This window comes from Podarcis raffonei, chromosome 16, assembly GCF_027172205.1.
Source record: "Podarcis raffonei isolate rPodRaf1 chromosome 16, rPodRaf1.pri, whole genome shotgun sequence".
Classification (NCBI taxonomy): Eukaryota; Metazoa; Chordata; class Lepidosauria; order Squamata; family Lacertidae; genus Podarcis; species Podarcis raffonei.
Window position 1 is genome coordinate 29,162,079 of NC_070617.1, and position 26,264 is coordinate 29,188,342.

General features: G+C 45.5%; 1 protein-coding gene across 10 annotated transcripts in view; it reads right to left on the reverse strand.

Annotated features, from left to right (window-relative positions):
* Positions 1–26,264, reverse strand: part of HIC2 (HIC ZBTB transcriptional repressor 2) — a 125,165-nt gene that overhangs the window by 23,723 nt on the left and 75,178 nt on the right. For 9 of the 10 annotated variants that reach the window (XM_053369267.1, XM_053369266.1, XM_053369265.1 and 6 more), the window contains exon 2: positions 13,668–13,716. The exons of the other annotated variant lie outside the window; for it this stretch is intronic. The gene's annotated coding sequence lies outside the window, so the exon portion shown is untranslated. The remainder of the gene's footprint in view (positions 1–13,667; positions 13,717–26,264) is intronic. 10 annotated transcript variants of the gene reach the window in all.

Sequence of the window (26,264 nt, forward strand, 5' to 3'; positions counted from 1 at the left end):
AGAAATTGTGCTCCGGCGGTGCTGTGGAAGCAGGAGGCCCCATTAGCTAAAGTGGTGCTTCAGGTTAAGAACAGTTTCAGGTTAAGAACGGACCTCCAGAAGGAATTAAGTACTCAACCCGAGGTACCACTGTAATAATAATAATAATAATAATAATAATAATAATAATAATAATAAGAAGAAGAAGAAGAAGAAGAAGAAGAAGGTGGTAAAGGGACCCCTGACCATTAGGTCCCGTCGAGACCGACTCGGGGGTTGTGGCGCTCATCTCGCTTTATTGGCCGAGGGAGCCGGCGTACAGCTTCCGGGTCAAGTGGCCAGCATGACTAAGCCGCTTCTGGCGAATCAGAGCAGCACACGGAAACGCCATTTACCTTCCCGCCGGAGCGGTACCTATTTATCTACTTGCACTTTGACGTGCTTTCGAACTGCTAGGTTGGCGGGAGCAGGGACCGAGCAACGGGAGCTCACCCCGTCGCGGGGATTCAAACCACCAGCCTTCTGATCGGCAAGTCCTAGGCTCTGTGGTTTAACCCACAGCGCCACCCGTGTCCCTTGTAATAATAATAATAAACAGAAGCAAAAGCTTCCAATCGCCACTTCAAAAACACACCAGAGGAGAGTTCTCAAGTCCGCAGCACAGGAGTGGAGAACTAAAAGTCCTAAGCCCCAGCCAACATGGCCACTTCCTGCTTCCAGCAATCCTATGCAGTCCGCAGAACTGCAGCGATGTGAGGGGAACAGGCGTCTCCTAACAGCTCTTAGCACCCTACAGTTCTCAGGATTTTTTCGGAAGGGGGAGCCATGATTGCTTAAAGTCGCATGATACCACTTCGAATGTAGAGTGCAGACTGGAGTCCTGGACTAGGGACTGGAAATCTTCTAAACACACATTTGCGCTCAGCCATAAAATTGAGGCCTTCCATTCTCCGAGCAATAAATAAACCCTGCATAAGTTGGGGGATACAGTGGCACAGAAGGCTCACGGTTGTGGGGTTTTGTATGTCACTGGTTTTATGTACCTTTGGGGGCAAGGGAAAGCTGTCTTGAGGGCCTTAGCTGCATATTTTTATATATACAGTGGTACCTCGGGTTAAGAAGTTAATTCGTTCTGGGGGTCCGTTCTTAACCTGAAACTGTTCTTAACCTGAGGTACCACTTTAGCTAATGGGGCCTCCTGCTGTCGCCATGCGATTTCTGTTCTCATCCTGAAGCAAAGTTCTTAACCCGAGGTACTATTTCTGGGTTAGCGGAGTCTGTAACCTGAAGCATATGTAACCCGAGGTACCACTGTATTTCATTGGGCTCTGTTGTTACTGAATCCCTGTTTCTACTACTACTGCAGTGGTACCTTGGTTTAAGAACTTAATCCGTTCCGGAAGCCTGTTCTTAAACCAAAGCGTTCTTAAACCAAGGCGTGCTTTCCCATAGAAAGCAATGCAAAATGGATTAACCCGTTTCTGACTTTTAAAAACAACCCCTAAAACAGCAATTTAACATGAATTTTACTATGGGCGTGCTTTCCTGTAGCAGTGGGGGACTCAATTTACAAGTGGAACACACTCAACATGTTCAGCTTCCAAGGCAAAGTTCACAAACCAAAACACCTACTTCCGGGTTTGCAGCGTTCTTAATCCAAGTTGTTCATGAACTAAGCTGTTCTGAAACCAAGGTACCACTGTACTACTATTTATTGAATTTATATACCTCCCTATACCCGGAGGTCTCAGGGAGGGTTCACAGAAAAGATCAACATAAAAACAACAATATATATAATCAAAATAAAAACAACAACCCAGTAACACCCCCCCCAAAAATGAGTCACATTTTAAAAAGAGCATAGGACAGTTTTACTGATTTTTATTTCCCATTTCCCCAACACTGTCTTTGTGCTGCATTTTTGCACGTTGCTTAGCTATCTTGAAATATTAAGCAGTTTAAAAGCATTTCTAGATAAAATAAATATTCTGTCATGCACGGCAGCGTTCTGCAACCTCGACGGATACTGTTGGACTACAACTCCCATCATCCCTGACCACTGTGAATAGCTGGCTATGGATGATGGGAGTTGTAGTCCAACGCCATCTGGGGACTCAAGATGGACGAACGCTGCTGTAACACGGTGACTTGAAATGGCACAGAGGGCAAGATGTGAGGCTGGAGCAACTACAGAATTTTGTCAAAAGGGGACTACCCCCTCCCGGTCGTGCCACATTCAGGGTTGCTGCTGGCAGGCCAAACTGGTTTGGCCGCTGTGACAAAGTAGGAACGAGCTTACAGATGGCATTTAAGTTTCTATGAAGGTATTTAGGAGTTGACTTTTGGGGGCTTTTCAGTCCCGTGATCACAGTAAACACACTGGTTAAGCTGATTACATCAAAACTGATTAGTTAGCCCATTGTAGGCTTACAAAAATAAAATAAAATAACCCAACAGCTCTAGACTCTCAAGAATGTGCCAAAAGATGACAACACTATTGAAGCAAATAGAAACTGCGACTGATCTCCATTACGTCTGGGTAGGGTAGGGCAGGAGTGTAGGCAAAACACAATAAAAATGAAAGGGTTGTAAGAATATAAAGAAGGTTGTAATTGCACGAGGAGTGGTATGCTAAAAATGAAATGTTACTGCTTACAGGAAATAAAAGAGTATGCGATATACTTGGTCTGATAGTACTTTGTTGTATATTATAGGACATTACTATCAAGTTCTGTGTAGGATTGGTGTGGAAATGTGCGTATATACAGAGGGCCCCTGGATGTTAAGTCCAGTCAAAGGCGACTATGGGGTGCGGCACTCATCTCTTTTCAGGCTGAGGGAGCCGGCGTTTGTCCACAGACAGCTTTCCTGGTCTTGTGGCCAGCAGGACTAAACCACTTCTGGTGCAATGGAACACCATGATGAAAACCAGAGCACACGGAAACGCCGTTTACCTTCCTGCCGCAGCGGTACCTATTTATCTACTTGCACTGGCGTGCTTCCGAACTGCTAGGTTGGCAGGAGCTGAGTCAGAGCAACAGGAGCTCACTCCACCACGGGGATTCGAACCACCGACCTTCTGATCAGCAAGCCCAAGAGGTTCAGTGGTTTAGACCATGGTGCCACCCGTGTCTCCATATATACAGGATCACAGAGTATATGCAGAATCATAGAATTGGAAGGGACCACAAGGTCCAGACACCTGCAAGACAGGAATCACAGCTAAAGAATCCCTGACAGGTGCCATTCAACCAAAAAACCTCCAATAAAGGAAATAAATGTGTGTGTGCATATGCGCGTGTACAGTGGTACCTCGGGTTAAGAACTTAATTCGTTCCAGAGGTCCGTTCTTAACCTGAAATTGTTCTTAACCTGAAGCACCACTTTAGCTAATGGGGCCTCCTGCTGCCGCTGCACCGCCACCACGCGATTTCTGTTCTCATCCTGAAGCAAAGTTCTTAACCTGAGGTACTATTTCTGGGTTAGTGGAGTCTATAACCTGAAGTGTCTGTAACCTGAGGTACCACTGTATATATTTACACAGAAGCACATGCATTTATTTATCAGATTTCTCCCCAACCTTTCCCATAATGAATCAGAGCAGATCACAACCATTTAGCATAAAGTTATAAAATACGCAAAACAGCAGCAACCATAAAAAAAAAAAGTTATCACCACAGCAGGTGTGCAGCAAAGCACTTCTTGGAGCTGAAGTCATAGCCGCTCGCTGTCTTCGTTTTCCACTAAAAAGTGGAGAATAAATCTGAATAATGTACAGTGGTACCTCAGGTTAAGTACTTAATTCGTTCCGGAGGTCCGTTCTTAACCTGACACTGTTCTTAACCTGAAGCACCACTTTAGCTAATGGGGCCTCCTACTGCTGCCATGCCGCCAGAGTACGATTTCTGTTCTCATCCTGAAGCAAAGTTCTTCACCTGAGGTACTATTTCTGGGTTAGCAGAGTCTGTAACCTGAAGCGTCTGTAACCTGAGGTACCACTGTATTGGATTAGGCCAATGGTCTATTTAGTCCAGCATCCTGTTCTCACAGTGGTGACCAGATGTGCTTGGGAAGCCTGAAAGCAGGACCTCAATACTTCTCTAGTCCTGCGGTTTCCAGTAAATGGGATTCAGAAGCATCCGGTCTTGTTCCTGCAGGGGCCAATTAGATGCTTAGGGGGCCTCCAAAAGCAGAACCTGAACGCAACTGCACTGTCCCCACTTCCAGTTCCCATCAACTGGCATAGCTGTAATGTGTCCCTTATTTGGCGGGACAGTCCCTTATCCCAGCGCCACGCCCCGCTGCTGTCCCTTATTGATGAGGCTTCATTTGGCTGCTGGCTGGGCTTTTCTGCCTTTGGCTCAGAGGGGCTCAGAAGTCGAACATACCTGCGCCCGGAAAATCCCTTATTTTGGCTGCTGGTCCCTTATTTTCAAATCTGTAAGTTGACAGCTATGTCAACTGGCCTTCAGAGGCATACTGCCTCCACCAGTGAAAGCAGAACGTTATAATCCCAACCTGTTTTAACGCCAGAGGTATTCTACGGCTACAGGAGAGACACCAAATTATTTCCTGACCGCCCCACGCCCTGCTGGGAATTGCAGTTTGGAGTTGACTTGAAGGATGGAAGCATTTCTGCGCCAGGTCAAATAATCCCTGGCCAAGGGACACCATTTCGAGAATTCCTGGTGTCGAAATTCACGGCACGGATAAATCAGAGATGCCCAATTTTTCCACTGAGGAACCAGAGCTGGGCTATAATCACTCAGGGAAAAAATGGCCAAGAAACTCTCTGGGAACATTTTGTCCCTTCTTGAGGCGCTCCCCAAACTACTACTACTGCTGCTATTATTCTCAATAAAGTGGTTTGGTTGCTACCAGCCAACCCTCACCTCCAAAACTCCCAGATGAGCTTCTTCACCTGGCAAATGGGAAAACCGGGGGAGGGGGGCTGCTTTTTGGTCAGCCCTATGAGAAGCAGAAATATCAACAACCTCAGATATGCAGATGACACAACCTTGATGGCAGAAAGTGAGGAGGAATTAAAGAACCGCTTAATGAGAGTGAAAGAGGAGAGTGCAAAATATGGTCTGAAGCGCAACATCAAAAAAACGAAGATCATGGCCACTGGGCCCATCACCTCCTGGCAAATAGAAGGGGTGTATGTATGGAAGTGAGAGCTGGACCATAAAGAAGGCTGATCGCCGAAGAATTGATGCTTTTGAATTATGGTGCTGGAGGAGACTCTTGAGAGTCCCATGGACTGCAAGAAGATCAAACCGATCCATTCTGAAGGAAATCAGCCCTGAGTGCTCACTGGAAGGACAGATCCTGAAGCTGAGGCTCCAATACTTTGGCCACCTCATGAGAAGAGAAGACTCCCTGGAAAAGACCCTGATGTTGGGAAAGATGGAGGGCACAAGGAGAAGGGACGACAGAGGACAAGATGGTTGGACAGTGTTCTCGAAGCTACAAACATGAGTCTGACCAAACTGCGGGAGGCAGTGGAAGACAGGAGTGCCTGGCGTGCTCTGGTCCAGGGGGTCACGAAGAGTCGGACACGTCTAAACGACTAAACAACAACGAGAAGCAGAAGGGAAGGGCAGGAGAAACACACAAGGGGTGAAAGGGAGCAACTCCTTTACGCTTCCCCCAAATTCCTTGGTTCCCAAGGCATCCAGCAGCCACAACACAACAGGTGCTGCCCCTTGAAATATACCGAGGCACAATTGCATCCTGTGGACTCCCTAGGAAGGATTAGGTTAGGACCCTGGCACACCAGCTGGAGCTCACCCCACAGGCGTATCTGATAACTGCCCTCAAAAGGGAAGTTATTTTCAAAAGCCTACACTGGCCTGAGGCTTTAGAAATGTTTTAGGCAGAGAACATTTGTGCTCCAGCAGCCCCTCTCTTTCTCTCTCACACACAAACACCGTCATGAAGAAGCAAATGTTGGGACCTGACATGCTGTCTCCGTGGGAGCCAACTGTGGGGTGTCATAAGAAAAGAAAGGATTTAATGCAGAAAGGTATCTAAGGCCATTGTTCGCAATGGACCAGCTTGGTTTAATAAAGTTCCCTGAATTAGTTTTTTTGAAAATATCTGAACTAACCCCCTTGGAAGCAGTTCCCGTAATTGCTGGGTGAACTAGATGTGAATTAAGTTCATTCCGGGGTAATTTCCAGCTCATCTTCCAACTTCTTACATTAAAAAAAAAATTATAAACTCTTTGGGTCTTGAAGCTTAGCCAGCTTAATTGCAGGGGGATCAAAACCATTCACAAACCCCTGTGTTTGCGTGTTTTGATGTCTTCTTTAGGTGTATTTTATACTTCAGCACAGCATGCATGTAACGTTTGGAAAAGTGCTGGAAAAAGGATTTCTGAGCGTCATTTGGATAAATGTGAACTGAACGTAAACCAAGCGTGTCTGTTGAACTGGAATCAGATCTTTTTGGGACATACTGAACTGGAATGAGATTCTTTTTAAAAACGAACTTTCTAAGCCCTGCCAAAGATAAAACAAGAGTTCTCTACAAGAGTTCACTAGGACAAAAAGGAGGGGGGGCTGCATTCACACAACCATTTATTCCATTTCCCCCAACATTTCCTTAATGGTTAATTTCCACATTACATTTGAGCTCTCACACAACGTAGAAGCCACTTCTGGAAAACTAATGAAACATAGCCCATGTCTGATGCTCAATGTTATTTGATTCCAGGAAAAAATTCTGTTCCCCCTCAAGCCAGAAAATTGTGAAAGTAACTGACAAACATTGGGGTGGTACAGTTCTTTCCTGTGGTTTTCAATGGGGGGGGTGGAGAAAGAGAGAGAATCATGTGTGGAAAGAGGGGGCGAGAAGCAACATCGCCCAATGACTTTCTTTGTTGTGTTATGCCACATCCACTGGTGTGCAAGAAATTTAGAATGACGTGCTGGTATAGCGGTCAAAAAGCCTTTTCCACCACAACAACAGGAACCGCAGTGCGTAGGGATCATTAGAAAAAGTGACAGAAGCACTAAAATCACGGGGGACGGACGGACTAGTGCAATATTCCCCACCTCTGAAGGCACCCAAGAGAGAAATGGAAACCTTGGGAGTTGAGTAGCAGTTTTCCCAGTATGTTTCCGAGCACAATTCAAAGTGTTGGTGCTGACCTTTAAAGCCCTAAACGGCCTCGGTCCTGTATACCTGAAGGAGCGTCTCCACCCCCATCGTTCAGCCCGGACACTGAGATCCAGCGCCGAGGGCCTTCTGGCGCTTCCCTCATTGCGAGAAGTGAGGTTACAGGGAACCAGACAGAGGGGCTTCTCGGTAGTGGCGCCCACCCTGTGGAAAGCCCTCCCTTCAGATGTGAAGGTACTAAGCAGCTTTCTTCTCTTTAAAAGACATCTGAAGGCAGCCCTGTTTAGGGAGGTTTTTAATATTTAATGCTGTATTGTTTTTAACACTTGATTGGGAGCCGCCCAGAGTGGCTGGGGAAACTCAGCCAGATGGCCGGGGTATAAATATTATTATTATTATTATTATTATTATTATTATTATTATTATTATCATCCCTCCGTGCCGAACAAGAATGAGCAGCTGAGAAACGGAGAGTGATCAGTGGTGCCCATTTCCAGACAGAAATGCTGATTGTGTTGGATGACCCATGCGGTGCATTGCAAGAAGCACCCAAGGGAGAAGCGGGGTGGGGGTCTGGGGGTCTGGAAAGCAGGACACAAACTCGATGAAGCCAAGGGTCTGGCTCCACACAGAGGCTCTTTGGAAGAGATTGCAGGGCGTGCTGTGAGAAGGAAACCTCAGCATCTAGAGCGCCGATGCCAAAACGAATATTTTCGAAAGGAAGAGGAGCAACACTAGCACGGCACCAAACGGAGGAATGTTATGGATAAACAGAAAAAAGGTTTGGAAATTGCTGGACGCCAAGAGGTGTTTATGCTGCCTGGAGCTCTGTTTATTGAACAGGTGCTCAACGGGAAACAAAGTAATAAAAATGAAGCAGGTACAGTGGTACACTTCAGGTTACAGACTCCACTAACCCAGAAATATTACCTCAGGTTAAGAACTTTGCTTCAGGATGAGAACAGAAATCTTGCTCCGCCGGCACGGCAGCAGCGGGAGGCCCCATTAGCTAAAGTGGTCTTCAGGTTAAGAACGGTTTCAGGTTAAGAACGGACCTCTGGAACGAATTAAGTACTTAACCCGAGGTACCACTGTAAATGTTCACATTTTCTGTGGCTGAAGGTTTGCCAAAGTCTGCTGACGGCTCATTATAATGGCTTTATTGCAGAGATGGGGGGGAAGAAGGGCTCCAGAAGATAATGGACACCAGTTCCCTTCAGTCCCAGCTAACGTAGAATCATAGAAATGTAGAGCTGGAAGGGACTGAGAAGGTCATCTAAGCCAAACTCCTGCAATGCAGGAATCCTGCGCACAGTCGTCCCTGGGTGGGAAGACTCTTATTTATGGAGGTAACTTACAGGGTCCTGCCAAGAATACAATTTAAGAATGCCAAGGCTGGGAAGCCTTTTTTGCAGACCACATTTTCTCATGGGCAAAATTGGTGGCGTTTTCACTTTATAGTGACAGGCATGGCTAGAGGCAATAGAGGGCGGAGAAACAAATTTGACCCTCTCTCTCACCTTCGCAGGGACGCAGGTGGCGCTGTGGGTTAAACCACAGAGCCTAGGACTTGCCGATCAGAAGGCCGGCGGTTCGAATCCCCGCGATGGGGTGAGCTCCCGTTTCTCGGTCCCTGCTCCTGCCAACCTAGCAGTTCGAAAGCACGTCAAAGTGCAAGTAGATAAATAGGTACTGCTCCAGCGGGAAGGTAAATGGCATTTCCGTGCACAGCTCTAGTTCGCCAAAAGTGGCTTAGTCATGCTGGCCACATGACCCGGAAGCTGTACGCCAGCTCCCTCGGCCAATAAAGCGAGATGAGCGCCGCAACCCCAGAGTTGGTCACGACTGGACCTAATGGTCAGGGGTCCCTTTACCTTTTTACCTCACCTTTGCACATAGCCTGCATTGCAGCCAGCCGGTCCTACACGCACGTTAATATATGCTCACCTCTCCATCCTGCCATCCAGACAAGAAAGAGCATTATCGTACTTCCAGGGTGCATTTCCACTTGAGGATGTGGAGCAGAGTTGTCAACAGGCGCGGTCTTAGGGAGGGAGGAACCTACGGAGAGCCCCAAGGATCAAACAGGAATGCCACACTTGGCCCCCATCCCTGTGACACCCCACCGCCCTTTTTCTAGAGTCACACACCATTGTGGTTCTTAAAGGTAAAGGGACCCCTGACCATTAGGTTCAGTCATGGCCGACTCTGGGGTTGCGGCGCTCATCTCGCTTTATTGGCCAAAGGAGCTGGCGTACAGCTTCCGGGTCATGTGGCCAGCATGACTAAGCTGCTTCTGGCGAACCAGAGCAGCGCACAGAAACGCCGTTTACCTTCCCGCCGGAGTGGTACCTATTTATCTACTTGCACTTTGACGTGCTTTCGAACTGTAAGGTTGGCAGGAGCAGGGACCGAGCAACGGGAGCTCACCCCGTTGCGGGGATGTGAACCGCCGACCTTCCGATCGGCAAGCCCTATCTGTGGTTTAACCCACAGTGCCACACGCTGTGGTTCTTACTGGGGTCTAAAACTGAACTGGTTCCCCACTCTCAGTTCCAAGTACAGTCGTACCCGTACAGTCCGTTCGACTTCCAAAAGTTTGGAAACCAAAGTGCGGCTTCTGATCCTGTAGCCAATCGGAAGCCACGTCGGACGTTTGGCTTCCCAAAAAAGTTTGAAAACCGAAACACTCACTTCCAGTTCGGGAGCTGAAATGTTCGCCAAATAAGCCATTTGAGATCCAAGATACGACTGTATGAAGAACATAGGGGTTTGACGACCGTGTTGCTGGGTGTTAAGAGAATCACCCGCTGAGAATCACAGGAAATGTTTGTCTCCAATCTCTCCTGGAAGCCCAAATCTGGAAGTCACCCTACCCATTTTCTGGCCACTCTGGCGCAGATCTGATGGAAGATGCTGCGAGCAGGTCTTTGCTTTGCGTTCCCCTCAAGCCGCCGACAGCAGCTGTCAAAACTGAAATGCAGAAGTCCTTTGGGGGTAGGCGCTCCTAACCTTTGCGAGGGGGCCATCGTAATTTCCCTCCCCTTTACCCAGAGTCATCCGCTAATGAAGTCTGTCGTATTAAGAGCTCGAGAGAAGGGAAACTGCCCAAACAGTCGACGCAGCCATTTCGCGAGCTGGCCAAGAAGCTTCCTTGGAACCTGGCTTTCCCCTTCCAACAATAGTTTAGGGTTCCAAGGAATACTGCACATATGCGTGTGCAAACACACACACACACACACACACACACACACGCACCCCAGAGAGCATGGGGGAAGGGGAGAGAGCAGAGCCACACGGAATTTTTTCCGTTTCGTGTAAGTAATCACAATCAAGAGAGAAGACGCAGTCCCATCTTGCATTTCCTTCCCTCAGCCAAAAGGGTCAGGAAGAGGTTATGGGAAAATATGAAACATGTGTCTCTTGGATAGAAAGATCTAACACATGCTCCCTTGCAGGAAATGTACAGGAAAGAACCCAAGAGGACGGGTGCGCGCTCGCCAAAATATTCCCATAGAAACAAACGCTAAATAACATCTTGGTTATGCATTTCGCATGTGTGTTCATCACCTGAACTGCTGGCCCCGGAATCAACTCCAAGGTTCTCTTCTCCCCATCACCGCCCCACCTTCTTAAATATTTTTCTTCTCCAATGTTCTCACTGGCTGTAAATGCTTTCTGTCTAAAACAGTAACACAGAAAGGCTGATAACCTTCCATTTCTTCCTCTCTTTGGGGCGTCTGCTAAAAACATTTCTGTTCAGACAAGCCTACCCAGATACCTAGGATGTTGCTTTGCATTTTAATCCATTTACTGTATAGCTTGTTGTTGATTTCAACTTTTTAAAATGTTTTCAATCAGTGCTTCCCTAAATTTTCAGGCCACCACCCCACTTGGTTCCAGAAACTCAGGGTCCCTTGCCCAATTCGGAACAGTAACAATGGCGCATCTGTTCAAAAGTGAATTGAAATTATTGAGTTTAATGAATTCAACAAAGCTAATCAACTTGATACAGTGATGCTAAAGATAAAGGTAAAGGGGACCCCTGACCATTAGGTCCAGTCGTGGCCGACTCTGGGGTTGCGGCACTCATCTTGCTTTATTGGCCGAGGGAGCTGGCGTACAGCTTCTGGGTCATGTGGCCAGCATGACTAAGCCGCTTCTGGCGAACCAGAGCAGCGCACAGAAATGCCGTTTACCTTCCTGCCAGAGCGGTACCTATTTATCTACTTGCACTTTGATGTGCTTTTGAACTGCTAGGTTGGCAGGAGCAGGGACCGAGCAATGGGAGCTCACCCTGTTGCGGGGATTCGAACCGCCGACCTTCTGATCGGCAAGTCCTAGGCTCTGTGGTTTAACCCACAGCGCCACCTGCGTCCCAGTACAGTGATACCAGTTTTTTCAAAATCTGATAGCCAGGATTTATAACTCCAGTGCTGCCCTCACACCCTGGCAATCCCATCCCGTTTGGAAGCAGGATACCACCCACTTTAGGAACCACTGCTTTAAATTATGGCTGTTGATTGTTTTATCAATAATTTGATTGTTTTATCTTTTTGTAAACCACACTAGGGGGAAGGGTTGCATATATATTTTTTACACAATCAATTGGTGCATAACTCTCATGAAATAAGTATGTGTGCATTTGGTAGGATGTGCCACTTAAATTAAATCTTCAGCTGATTAATCATGTAGGTCCTTTAAGCTGGTGAAACCGGCATGTGGATAAACCAATTGTTTATCCTATACCCTTTCTTTGGGGGTTTTTTATTGGGTTGTTGGCTTTGTTTTGGTTTTATGTATTTGATATTTTATGTGAACCGGCCTGAGACCTTCAGGTGTAGGGCAGTATAGAAATTAAATAATAATAATAATAATAATAATAATAATAATAATAGTTCAAAAGGGGCAGAGGACACTCTCCTTATATAGATCAGGGATGCAGAATCTGAAACGCCCTGGCCCAATATTGTAGGCTCTACAACTCCCCATTGTCCAGTTATCAGGGCATGATGTGAGTTGTAGTTCAGCAATATTTGGGGGTGTATGTGTCCCACGGAGAGCGCAAAATATGGTCTGAAGCTCAACATTAAAAAAAACGAAGATCATGGCCACTGGGCCCATCACCTCCTGGCAAATAGAAGGGGAAGAAATGGAGGCAGTGAGAGATTTTACTTTCTTGGGTTTCATGATCACTGCAGATGGTGACAGTAGTCACGAAATTAAAAGACGCCTGCTCCTTGGAAGAAAAGCAATGACAAACCTAGACAGCATCTTAAAAAGCAGAGACATCACCTTGCCAACAAAGGTCCGTATAGTTAAAGTTATGGTTTTCCCAGTAGTGATGTATGGAAGTGAGAGCTGGACCATAAAGGCTGATCGCTGAAGAATTGATGCTTTTGAATTATGGTGCTGGAGGAGACTCATGGGAGTCCCATGGACTGCAAGAAGATCAAACGCATCCATTCTTAAGGAAATCAGCCCTGAGTGCTCATTGGAAGGAAAGATCCTGAAGCTGAGGCTCCAAGATTTTGGCCACCTCATGAGAAGACTCCCTGGAAAAGACCCTGATGTTGGGAAAGATGGAGGGCACAAGGAGAAGGGGACGACAGAGGACGAGATGGTTGGATAGTGTTCTTGAAGCTACCAGCATGAGTTTGACCAAACTGCGGAGGCAGTGGAAGACAGGAGTGCCTGGCGTGCTCTGGTCCATGGGGTCATGAAGAGTTGGACACGACTAAACGACTAAACAACATTTGTCCCACAGGTCCCTTCTATACCTGGTGCACGCACTTTTTTTATTAACAACCTAGCATTTCCCATCACTAGGGACTCTTAGAGCAAAGGCCCTCATCTATATATTTCTGCAGATTCTAATGGGCGCCTAATGCAGAACAGCAACACCTTTCTTTCAGAGAAATCCCTCTGGAATAACCACCAGACCTGCGCCCCCCCCTCACGGGGTGCGCAGGCCTGCACTGAAAAGCGATGATGCAACCCCTCTTCTTTCCCAACTACCCTGATCTGAGTTGTACAAGAAGCTATGGATGGACAAATCTGTCAGTTTTGGGTTCTCCCAGTTTCTCAATTTACTGCTCTTACCGCCATCATTTCTGCATCAGCTGTAAGATTTAGCGCTCACATTTTTGCGTGGACTTTGACACCAAACGCACACTTCCTAGAATCACTTTCCTGCATTATTTTTTTTACGTCATTCTTACACATTCATGCGTTCTCAGGCACATTCCCCCCTAATATATGCATTTTATGGTTTTAAGAGAACCGTCCTGCAAAACGTGGAGAGCTTCGGCTCTCGTATAAGTCGAAGGAGGTGCATTTAAGCTCTGTGTGTTGTTTCAGTAAGAGCAAATCAGGTAGATTGGCTTTGAAATGAGAAACAAACCACATTTCTCCTCCATCCCTGGTGGGAATGCACAACGAGATTTAACTAGTCGGTGTAATTCTTGGATACAACACAGCATTTCCATTTCTGTATAGCATAAGAAGCTAAGAGCATTTTCAATATATATTTGTGTTTGTGTTTGTGTGGGTGTTTTTCTTACCTCAGCTACCAACAGGGGGAGTTCGCCCTGGGGCAACAGGCAACATTACCTGTAGGAAAGAGAGAGAAAGGGGTCAATGGTCAATTGGTTTTGTTCAGGGATAAATAGTATGAATAAGCAAACCCTTATCGCTTCCTCTCCATCATTTACCCCTCTACCCTGCTCTGCTAAAATGGGGGAGGGGGGAGAGGCTTGGGAACCCAGGGCCACAAATGGGCCTCAGTTTAATTTCATGCAGGTGAAGCGGGGGAGGGGGTCGAATCCTGAAAGGAAGTTTTTTTGGGGGGGTGCTGAAAAAGAAATAGGGGGGAGAGAGAAACAGAGAGGGGGGTTGAAAGAGAGGAAAAGGGTGGAGACAGGGTGTTGCCAGAGAGAAAGGGTGGGGTCCCATCTCCCCATTCTTGGTTCTGGCTCTCTACAGTACAGTGGTACCTCGGGTTAAGTACTTAATTTGTTCCGGAGGTCCGTTCTTAACCTGAAGCACCACTTTAGTTAATGGGGCCTCCTGCTTCTGCCGCCACACCGCCGGAGCACAATTTCGGTTCTCATCCTGAAGCAAAGTTCTTAACCTGAGGTAATATTTCTGGGTTAGGGGAGTCTGTAACCTGAAGCGTATGTAACCCGAGGTACCACTGTATAGTGGTACCTTGGTTCTCAAACTTAATCCATTCCGGAAGTCCGTTCCAAAACCAAAGCGTTCCAAAACCAAGGCACGCTTTCCCATAGAAAGCAATGCAAAATGGATTAATCCATTCCAGACTTTTAAAAACAACCCCTAAAACAGCAATTCAACATGAATTTTACTATCCAACAAGACCATTAAATGAAAGCAATAAAGAATGTACTGCAGTCACACAATCAATCAGTAGCTGAAGTGGGGTTCCACACAGTCACAGAAACAAAACAAAAAGAGCTGCATAAACAAAACTGCAAAGTAAATAGCAAAAACGGACAGACCTCAGTGCAACACTCAAATCGGAAGCCTAACACTCAAAACGGAGCACGTTCGGCTTCCGAAAAAAGTTCGCAAACTGGAACGATTACTTCTGGGTTTGCCGTGTTTGGGTGCCAAGTTGTTTGATTACCAAGGCGTTTGAGAACCAAGGTACCACTGTATTGGCTTCTGCTGAAAGCGTGAGCTCTCCCCTCTGCCAACAAATTGTGCCTGGGGCAATGCAACCAACATTAAAAATGATTCCCTCCCTCTATCCTAAAAGAAACGCCTATTGAGAAAACCAGCCCCCTTTTGCCTTCCACAGGGGTGACCCAGGCAACGGGAGGGCAGTATGCAGAGGGATATGGATAGAGGCGTACACACAGGATGGTCACTAAATCACAGTCCATCCGTCGCCCATCAATTTGCTCAACACATCTCCCTGCTTCCCAAACCTCTGATAGAGCGATCCGAGTCGGAGCTTGTTGTGGCTGTTTCGTTTGCTAGCTTTGTCAGGTAATGGTGGTCATCCTCATCCAGCCACAGTTCTAGAATAACAGGTTTGCAATATGCCTTGCCAGGTGTTTTTTTAAAAAATGAGTTGGGTAGGCTGGAAAGTTTTCTACTCCTGAATGCTTTTAGACCCAACCCAACGCAAATTAAGGCCCAGAGATTTTGATATATATTTTTAAGCACCTAAAAACCTTTGACAAACAGCAGAGTTGTCTGCTAAGCAAGCATGTTGAAATTCAATTTCGCTAACGTGTCACTGGGACGTGGGTGGCACTGTGGGTTAAACCACAGAGCCTAGGACTTGCCGATCAGAAGGTCGGCGGTTCGAATCCCCGCAACGGGGTGAGCTCCCGTTGCTCGGTCCCTGCTCCTGCCAACCTAGCAGTTTGAAAGCACGTCAAAGTGCAAGTAGATAAATACTTTTACCTCTGGCGGGAAGGTAAACGGCGTTTCCGTGCGCTGCTCTGGTTCGCCAGAAGCGGCTTAGTCATGCCGGCCACATGACCCGGAAGCTGTACGCCGGCTCCCTCAGCCAGTAAAGCGAGATGAGCGCTGCAACCCCAGAGTCGGTCACGACTGGACCTAATGGTCAGGAGTCCCTTTACCTTTAACGTGTCACTAACCAATGCAACCCCTGCCCTTCTGCAAACCATTTCAGACATCAAATGCAACTTGTCCCCAACACACAAACCCCAACAACCGCAGAGTTTCAGGAGCACACCATGCATTCTATTTTGCAAGCTGGAACAGATACTCTAAGTGTGAATGGTAAAGCCACCGCTTTCGACTACAAATATGCAGACGTGATAACCAGGTTAAGGCTCGGGGCCTTGCCAGTGTGCGTTCTGCAGATGACGGCTGTGATTTACACAAGGGTTTGGCACAAAACTGAACCACATGTATTTCCTGACCGTCCTCAGGGGAGTTTGGAGTGGCACAAATAGGGGTCATATCCTTGCTGTGCTTCCGCTGGCAAGCTGAAGACCATTTCCCCCCAACAGGCTTTCGGGAACTGATTTGTTTTCAAGAAAACGGCTTTTAATAGTGCTGCTGTTTTTACTATCTATATATTAGCATACAGTGGTACCTTGGTTCTCAAACGCCTTGGTACTCAAACAACTTCAAACCCAAACTCCGCAAAGAAGTGTTCCGGTTTGTGAACATTTTTTGGAAGCCGAACGTGCTTCGTTTTGAGTGCCACACTTCCGTTTTGAGTGTTACGCTGAGGTCTGTCTGTTTTTGCTATTTATTTTGCGTTTTTGAGGCTCTCTTGTTTTTGTGACTGTGTGGAACCCAGTTCAGCTACTGATTGTGTGACTCCAGTACATTGTTTATTGCTTTCATTTTATGGATCAATGGTCTCTTTAGATAGTAAAATTCATGTTGAATTTCTGTTTTAGGGGTTGTTTTTAAAAGTCTGGAATGGATTCATCCATTTTGCATTATTTTCTATGGGAAAGTGTGCCTTGGTTTTGGAATGCTTTGGTTTTGGAAGAGACTTCTGGAACGGATTAAGTTTGAGAACCAAGGTACGCTGTATATGTTCTCTTACTGTTTTAATTCTATTATAGTTTAATTACTTTTTTTTACTATTATCTTTTATTTGTTTTTCCATGTACTAATTTTTGTAAGCTGCCTTGAGTTCCCAAGTAGGGGAAAGGTGGGATATTAATAATAATAAAAATAATCCCACAAAAGATGTTTTAACTATCTACGTACGCAACAACAGCAGCCAGAATCCTGTACGTGCAGAAATGGAAAGAAGGAGAAGTACCAACTAAGGAGGAATGGCTTTGAAAGTTAATGGACTATGCGGAAATGGTGAAATTGACAGCAAATGTAAGAGATAAAAGGGACTAACTATTTATGGAAGAGTGGAGACCCTTTCCGGACTATTTGAAGAACTGTTAAACGAAAACGTGGACAGGGTACAAATTATGAGCTGCGGAATGAAAACGGTGATAAGTGAAATAGAGGATAATTGTATTAGATTTAAGTATGCTGTATAAAGCAGTAGGTATAAAGTGGGAATAAAAACATCATGGAAGTAAGGGTGGGAAATAAAAATATCAAGAAAAATATATATTGAAAAGCATATACAGTCGTACCTCAGATCCCGAACGTCCTGGAATGTGGACGTTTTGGTTCCTGAACGGAACCAAACCCGGCAAGTGATTATTCAATTTGCAAACTATTTTTGGAACCTGAACATCCCATGGGGCTTCCGCGGCTTCTGATTAGCTGCAGGAAGCCAATGAGAAACTGCGATTTTGTTTTTGAATGTTTTGGAAGTCGAATGGATTTCCGGAATGGATTCCATTTGACTTCCAAGGTATGACTGTACTGTGCAAATTGCAAATAAAAATATGTAATAATAATAATAATAATAATAATAATATATTCTAGTAATGATGTGGAAGGAAGATTAAGCAGAGAGGCTGCCATGAGTTTAACAGTCCAAGCTGTCTGCACTGCACTGTGATAACTTAAGAGGTTTGTGGTCAGTTATCAACGAAAAACAAGCATGTTGACGCCTTAGGACCTTAACTGGTTCATTTCAATCAATCAAATCATCATAGCCAACAGAGCAAAATTAAAAAGCACACAGCACCCAAGAATCTAAGAGGAAAACAGATTGCAGGGTACAACATATGAAAAATCATACAGTTGGTCCCTGAAGAGAAGTCCTTTCAGTTTCAGGTGGTGAGCTGTTCTCTTGCTTACACTGCTACTGAGAGAAATTTAACATGGACAGTGATGAGTTTTTATCTTCCATTAGGTGTTCAACATAAAATTGAACTGACTGTTTTGGTAGTTTGGTCAGCAAAGCGTGCGCCGTATGCTGCCAAACTCCCAATGCCAAAATTTCAGAACAGAAGGACGTGATCCACAGAACCAGATAAGCAACATCTAAATCCGGCAACGGTAGAATTCGGATTTCAAACTTTTCCAAATGTCATTACTGAAATCCAACTGGGAGATATTTCAGAATGAATAACAAAACCACTCAAAATTCTTCCAAGACTAGAGAGATTCAACGAAACCATGATTCACCAGCAATTTACCAATTTCTAATTCAACAATTAAACTCTGCCGTGATGAAAAAGGAAACCAAGTCCCCTTCTTTTCTACCCCTTCCACAGACAGTCCACCAATTCTAATATGAAACGCATTTAGGTAGACAGTTCAGCAGAATATGAACATCTAAATATATTTTGCCAAACCAAAGCAAAATTTTAATGGGACATTTCCCCCTCACATCCCTTTCAGCTCTAATTAATCTCCGGTCACAGTGATATACTGAAAAGCCACGGTTTCATGGTTCAGACGCCTGTTGTGCCAATGATAAATGGTATTCCTTCATTCACAGCAGCAAAACATATATAAAAGGCACCAGTAATAACTGGGGCATAATAAATGGAGCTCTGTAGCTCAAGAGATGGTAACTTCCATTAATAAAAATAAAGCTGCACGGAGCTTTAAGTGCTCACTCAACAATAGGAAATATAAGAACATATAAGGGGAGCCTTGCTGGATGAGGCTAGAGGCCCAACTATGAGGGGGATGAATTAAGTTTGTATACCGCCCTTCATCCGCAGATCTCAGGGCAGCCCAAACATTAAAATTACAATACAAAAAACACAAAATCTAATGCAGCGTCCTCTTCTCATAGTGGCCAACCAGTTAACTAGGGGAAGCCTTGCATTCTGCGGCCACAGAGGCAGAATATAACTTTATCCTCCAATGGCTCCTACTCTCTTACGACAGAACAAACTGTGACTGGCTCAAAGAAAAATAAATGAGTGTGAGTGAGCAAGCACATTTGTGCGCGTGCATGTGAGAGAGAACAGAATCCTTAATAACTGGCCCCAACCCCCAGTCTCCTTGCCTATTGGTTTCAATGGGTACCCCAAAGTAATGCTGCTATCATCATCATCATCATCATCATCATCATCATCATCATCCACTCATCTGACTGGGTTGCCCCAGCCACTCTGGGTGGCTCCCAACAAATTACAGTGGTACCTCGGGTTACATACACTTTCAGGTTACAGATGTTTCAGGTTACAGACTCCGCTAACCCAGAAATAGTACCTTGCTTCAGGGTGAGAACAGAAATCGTGCAGCAGCAGGAGGCCCCATTAGCTAAAGTGGTGCTTCAGGTTGAGAACAGTTTCATGTTAAGAACGGACCTCCGGAAAGAATTAAGTACTTAACCCGAGATACCACTGTATTAAAAACACTAATATAAAAATGAGTGCAACCTTGTAAATAAGCCCCCCGCCCCCCCGGCAAATTGGCAAGCCTTCTGGGAGGGGGTGCTGGCAGAGAAGAACAGTGGTACCTCAGAAGTCAAACAGAATCCGTTCCGGAAGTCCATTCGACTTCCAAAATGTTCGGAAACCAAGGTTCGGAAACTTCCGATTCCAAAGAACGTTCGCAAACCAGAACACTCACTTCCGGGTTTGCGGCGTTCGGGAGCCAAAACGTCTGAGTCACAAGGTACAACTGTAACTCCATGCTGTATTTCTACATTGGGGAGAGAGGCTTCTCTCCTCTGCCATCCCTCTTATTAAATCTCCAATGGCAGGGCAGGAAGAGAAACTGCTGTCTGAAATCCTGAAGGGCTGCTGCCAGTCAGTGTGTAGACAACACTGAACTGCATTGATCCGACTGGGCACAAGGCAGTTTTCTATATCTGTCTTTGTATCTCAGTCATTATCTGTACCAGATGAAGGGCTATTTTTCTAGAAAAAGAGGTGGCAAATTCGCCATAAATGGTTCCCACCTGAGAGGTGCCGCAACTGAGTTCCGGCTGAAAAAAAAGTTCTGACCAGATATGAAATGGTTTCTACGTAAGATTGGGTTTTTCTTAACACCATTACAAAAATAAAATAATACAAGAAGGTTTTGGTTATTAAATCGCCCTGAAAGGTTTCGCAGGAAACAAATCACAAATGAATGGGTACCTGGGATAGCTCAGTCAGTAAAGCACGACTCTTAATCTTAGTGTTGTGGGTTCGAGTCACACACTGGGCAAAAGATTCCTGAATTACAGGGAGCTGGACTAGATGACCCTTGTGGCCTTTTCCAACTCTACAATTTTGCTATGATTCCATGAAAGAAAAAACATGTTTTGCAATGCTTCCCCCCCACAATCACCGATGCGCACAAACTCACATTCAGTGGGCTGGGAGGAAAATGCCTGCACACACAAACACACCCCATTATCTGGGACTGCGCAGAGACCAAGAGAAAGATAATCCCACAAGAACAAAATAAAGCCAAGAATGTAGGACAGTAAAAAAAGAAAAATGCAGCGGATATATACAACAGTCGTAGTAATATTAAAGCAAATGAGCAACTATGAGCCAAAACGGACTTAGTACAATCGTACTTCGCTTTCCAAAAGCCTTGCGAGTCGAACATTTTGGCTCCCTAACGCCGCAAACCCGGAAGTGTCTGTTCCAGTTTGCGAACGTTCTTTGGAACTTGAACGTCCGACGTGGGTCCCGTGGCTTCCGATTGGCTGCAGGAGCTTCCTGCAGCCAATCGGAAGCTGCGCCTTGGTTTCTGAACGTTTTGGAAGTCGAACGTTTTGGAAGTCGAAGGTTTTGGAAGTCGGACTGTACAATACAAGCCCCAGTTTGATTTTGTGTGCGTTTTAGTTAGGGACAAAAGCTGTCTTATACAGTCATACCTCAGGTTACAGCCGCTTCAGGTTGAGTTTTTTCAGGTTCCGTACCACCAAAACCCGGAAGTAATGGAACGGGTTACTTCTGGGTTTCGGCGGTCGTGCATGCGCAGAAGCGCTAAATTGCGCTTTGCGCATGCACAGAAGCGTCAAATCGCAACCTGCGCGTGCGCAAACGCGGGTTGCGAACGCTGCAGGTTGCGAATGTGCATCTTGCACGCATCACGTTCACAACCCGAACGTCCACTGTACTGAGTCAGACCAAAAGGACATCTGCAGGTTTAGGGAAGTCTATAAATTTAATTTATAGAGAAGGGGACGACAGAGGACGAGATGGTTGGACAGTGTTCTCGAAGCTACCAACATGAGTTTGACCAAACTGCGGGAGGCAGTGGAGGACAGGAGTGCCTGGCGTGCTCTGGTCCAGGGGGTCACGAAGAGTCGGACACGACTAAACGACTAAACAACAACAATAAATTTAATTAACAGCAGCAACAACAGCCCAATACTGTGTGCCTTGACTGGTAGCATGGCTCCCCATGGTTTCAGGGAAGAACCTTTCCCAGTCCTGCCTGGGGGTGCCCATAGGGACTGAATGCGGAGTATGCAAAGCGGTGCTCCCACCACTGAGCAACACAGCCCTTCCCCTCCACTCAAGACCACAAGACATTTTGCAGAACAAGAAAAGGGGACATCCTGTTACGTTGAACCCTCATCACCTGTTGCAAAATGCCAATTCAAATCAAGAACCAGAGAGGTAGAGAAAGGGGGGGGGGTTAAGTGTGTGTGAAGGGGGTGTAAAGAGAGAAAAAGGAAAGGGGAAAAAAATTCCAAGATTGAGGACTCAGGATGGGGTGAGAGCAGGGCAGGAAGAACCCGAGTGAGCATCTAAAACCACAGTGTACAATTTCTTGGCTCCTCTCCAGCAGCTCGAAAGCATTCTATGGACTCAGGCCAAAATGTTAAGTTATTATATTCAAAAGACCATCTGAATCTCCCCCCCCCCCCCAAGAACTCAAGTGAGGCCGGCTTGCGGCTCTCGTTTATGCTGTATATCAACTGAATATCAAACCACATTTTCCGCCTCCTGAATAATAAAAGCTTGGTAGTTTAGGCCTCCCATATGGTCTATTGTTAACATTATTTCCAAACACCCGGACTGCTGCTCTGTTTCTGAGGGCTCCACACAGCATTCCAAGAGTATTGCTTAAATCTTTTTTTTAAGGGCACAAACACACAAAGAAACTGGCATTACGAAAACCAAGACAAAGAGTTAAAAGCAGAAACAGAAACAAACTGAATTACACCCCAAGACTGATGGTATTTTGAGTGCTCGCTGAAGTCAAGATACCTCACAAGATACCTCAGATGGAACTGAAACTGATTTGATACACGCAATTGCTGTCATTTTAAAATGGTTTTAGGTGCGATTGCTTCAAAACCGAAATTTATATATGCAATTGTTCCAACTGCTTTTTTTTTTTACATGTGACCATTACTGCTTTTACTGCACAGCGTGTTTCTTTGAGGTGCCTAATGAGAAGGGATTAATAAATGAAGAACAGGTAGATCTATATTTATGTAACATTACAGTGTTTGTTTGCGTGCGTAAAATCTATAGGCAATTGATATTTACAGTATTTGCAAGCGCTTCAAGATGCCCCATGGGGAGCAATTAATAGATGAAATAAATAGAGATGGAAATAAATAATCAGAGGTGGATATCTAATCTTTTACAGCCCCTTACCCTCTCTCTGCTCTGCTTTGGGTCTTCTTAAGCCCATTGTAACATGCAAACTGTTTTCTGGAAGAGGCAGGCAGAGGCAGCTGGCAAGACCATCCTTTGCCTCCCTAATCAGGAGGTGAGCGACGCCATAAACCAACCTAACAAAAGGAGACCACACAGAATCAGGCAGCTCACAAAGAGGAGCCCGGCTGATTATGCTGCTATTATGGGGTGGGGGGAGAGAGAGAGAAGGCCTGTGAATTTAAACCAGGAATTCAAACCGCACCCATACAGAGACATCACCTTGCTTAGCCGGAGAAGGGAGGATCCCTTCATAAAAATGGGGGGGAAACCCAGGGTGTTTGCATCGATATGCAAACCATGCAAATATCCAATTATTTGCAACAAGCAAATACGAAAGCCATGCATCAATATCTGCACTTGAGGATCGCGAAACATCATAGCCGGAATCAGAACTCAAGGAAAACTTGGGGAGCGGAAAAAACAACCCAGAGGTCTTATGAAACTTTCCCAAACCTAATTCAGAGCCTGTGCGTGTAAAATAGGCATTTTAAACCCATTCATTCCGTATTTTAAATCTCTTAGCAGAGCTATAATTATAAAGGTTTACCCTGCTGTCAAATTTGCTTGCATTTTTTTAAACGGTTGTTTTGATTTGTTCTATTTTTGGAGTTTGTTTTGAGCTCTGCGTATTGTAGTGCTTGCTTCCTCGGGAAGGTATCTGCCCTGAAAGCCAGCCTAAGAATAATACATCAATGAATGGGTGAACGGATGAATGAATGAATGACAGCTCAGTTGGTTAGAGCACAGTGCTGATCATGTCAAGGTTGCAAGTTCGATCCCTGTATGGAACAGCTGCATGTTCCTGCACTGCGGGGGGCTGGACCAGATGATCCTCAGGGTCCCTTTCAACTCTCCAATTCTATGAATGAATAACTACCGATAACATGCACATACATGGCTGAGCAATATGAGCAAAAGCAAATTTACAGGATCCATGGGGTGCAGAGACCTGCCCAACTGGGACTTTGTGCTTTGCTTGCAGAAGGTCCCTGCAAATCCCCGACACCTCCAGTTTGATCAGGTAGTTAGTAGGCGATGGAAAGGACTCCCTCTCTCCATGAGCCACCAGAGAACGGCTGCCGACCAGAGCTGACATTACTGGGCTCTATGGCCAAGCCTTTTCAGACGAGGGGGGAAACAGCTGGTGAAAACAGGACTCTTGATCCCGAGAAGACAACACAGGAAGGTGCAACACTGAAAGCTGACTTTACGCACGGGTTAACGCAAGAAGCTGCCGTATACAGAGTCAGGCCATTGGGTCCATTTAGCTCAGTACCCTCTGCACTGACTGGCAGCAGCTCTCCAGGGGTCTCCCTATGTTTGCATCCCTTTTTCAGCCCTCAGCTGAAAAAGTCTGCTGACCCCTGCAGAATCCAGTCTGTAAAGATGTCAGCAGAAAAAGGAGTGGAGTAACCCAGCCACCCTCTACCAGCCCGCTATGAGTTCTAAAGCAGACAAGGGTGTTTTCGGGTGTTATTAAAATTTGGGTGGGTAATTTATAAGACAAACCCTCCTTTTCCAACACGCCTTCTGAGTGGAGAACATTATCCATATTGACTTCGCTACAGGATTTGAAATTGATTACGGTTGTACCTTTATTTCACTCTGAGCCAGTCTCAGATTTTTCTGTTGTAAGGCAGCAAGAGCAATTGGAGGATAAAGCTATACAGTCGTACCTTGAGTTGACGAACAGAATCCATTCGACTTGCAAAACATTTGAAAACCAAAGTGCGGCTTCTGATTGGCTGCAGGAGTCTCCCACAGCCAATCAGAAGCCCTGTCAGACATTCGGCTACCAAAAGTAGCTCGCAAAGCAGAACAGTCACTTCTGGGTTTGCAGTGTTCAGGAGCCAAAACGTTCGGGAACTAAGCTGTTCAAAAACCAAGGTACGACTGTGTTTTGTATCTAAGCATTGTTGTCTTAACTGCTGTATACTGCAGCTTCCCCCCAGATTTTGCTTTTACATTGTTTTCGTATGTGCAATTGTTTCCACAGTTTTTATGAAGACCTCCAATGAGGCTGACCGCCACCTTCCAAGGCAGCCTCTTCTGCAGTCAAAAAACCTTGTGTCCTCAGGAAGCTATTCCTAATATTTTGTCAGAATCTTGTTTGCAATTTGAATGCATCGGGTTTGGAGCAGCAGAAGGCAAAAATGTTCTCCGGACATGTGAATATCAGTATTAGCACCTCTCAGTCTTCTCTTCTTTGGATTGTACTGAAAATAACTTTTAAGATACTCCTTAGGAACTTGTTTTCAAATGAAAGGAAAATAAGCATCCCATACATACTACATTACCAAGGTTCATTCCAGGCCACCAACAACCCCTGAAGAACTTTTAGTAGCAATTTGCAACTGACGCAGGTCCAACTGTGACCGTGTGGATGCCAACTGTGAGCAACTTCTCTGGATGCCAGGTTGGCAACTGACCTCTCCATCTGACTGGCCCCTCCAGCTTCTTAAGCAGAAGTGCTTATTCACTGCACCAACCTTTTTCCTCCAGCGAGTACATGGTTCACTCCCTACGACGACCCTGTGAGGTAGGTTAAGAGGCTGTGACTGACTCCAAGCTCAGTGAACTTCAGCCCGGACACTGAGGTCCAGCTCCGAGGGCCTTCTGGCGGTTTCCTCACTGCAAGAAGTGAGGTTACAGGGAACCAGGCAGAGGGCCTTCTCGGTAGTGGCGCCCACCCTGTGGAACGCCCTCCCATCAGATTGCAAGGAAATAAAGAACTATCTGACTTTTAGAAGACATCTGAAGGCAACCTTGTTTAGGGAAGTTTTTAATGTTTGATGTTTTATCGTGTCTTTAATATTCAGTTGGGAGCCGCTAAGAGTGGCTGGGGAAACCCAGACAGATGGGTGGTGAATAAATATTATTATTATTATTATTATTATTATTATTATTATTATTATTATTATTATTAGAACCCTGATCTCCCAGGTCCTAGTCTGGCACTCTAAATCCCCAGCTTTCCAAACTTTTATTTATAATTTATTGAATTTATATACCGCTCTACAGCAAACTTTTCATGTCAGTGACGCACTTCTCTTTAGACACGCATCATTTCACGATACACTAATTCAGCTTTATTAGCAGACCAGAGGTTAAACAAACCCCTTTGCAGCCCAGGGAGTGTTCACATGACACACTAATGTGCTGTGACAAAGTTTGAAAAGCTCTGCTCTAACCACTACACTACCCTGCCTTCCTGGAATCCTTCTGCTATGGGGCAGCTCTATAAATTACGTTATGTCAATAAATAAGGCAGAAGCAAAATGCCCCTTGGAGAAGAATCTGGCGTATTTTCCTGGAGACTTGCTTTTGTTTCATTCTGGATTGTTTTATTTGATGTTTTAATGTGTTGTAAAAGCGCTTTGAGATTTATTTATTTTTAAAAAATCAAAGTGATGTAAAAATGAAACGAATAAGAGTGAAGCCCATCTTTTTTAACAAATGGTGCCTAGGCATTCTGTTGTGGCAACCGCAACCTAGGTTTAAGGTGCCATATATAAGCTTATAAAGGGACACAGGCGGTGCTGTGGTCTAAACCACTGAGCCTCTTGGGCTTGCCAATCAGAAGGTTGGCAGTTCGAATCCCTGCGACGGAGAGAGCTCCCATTGCTCTGTCCCAGCTCCTGCCAA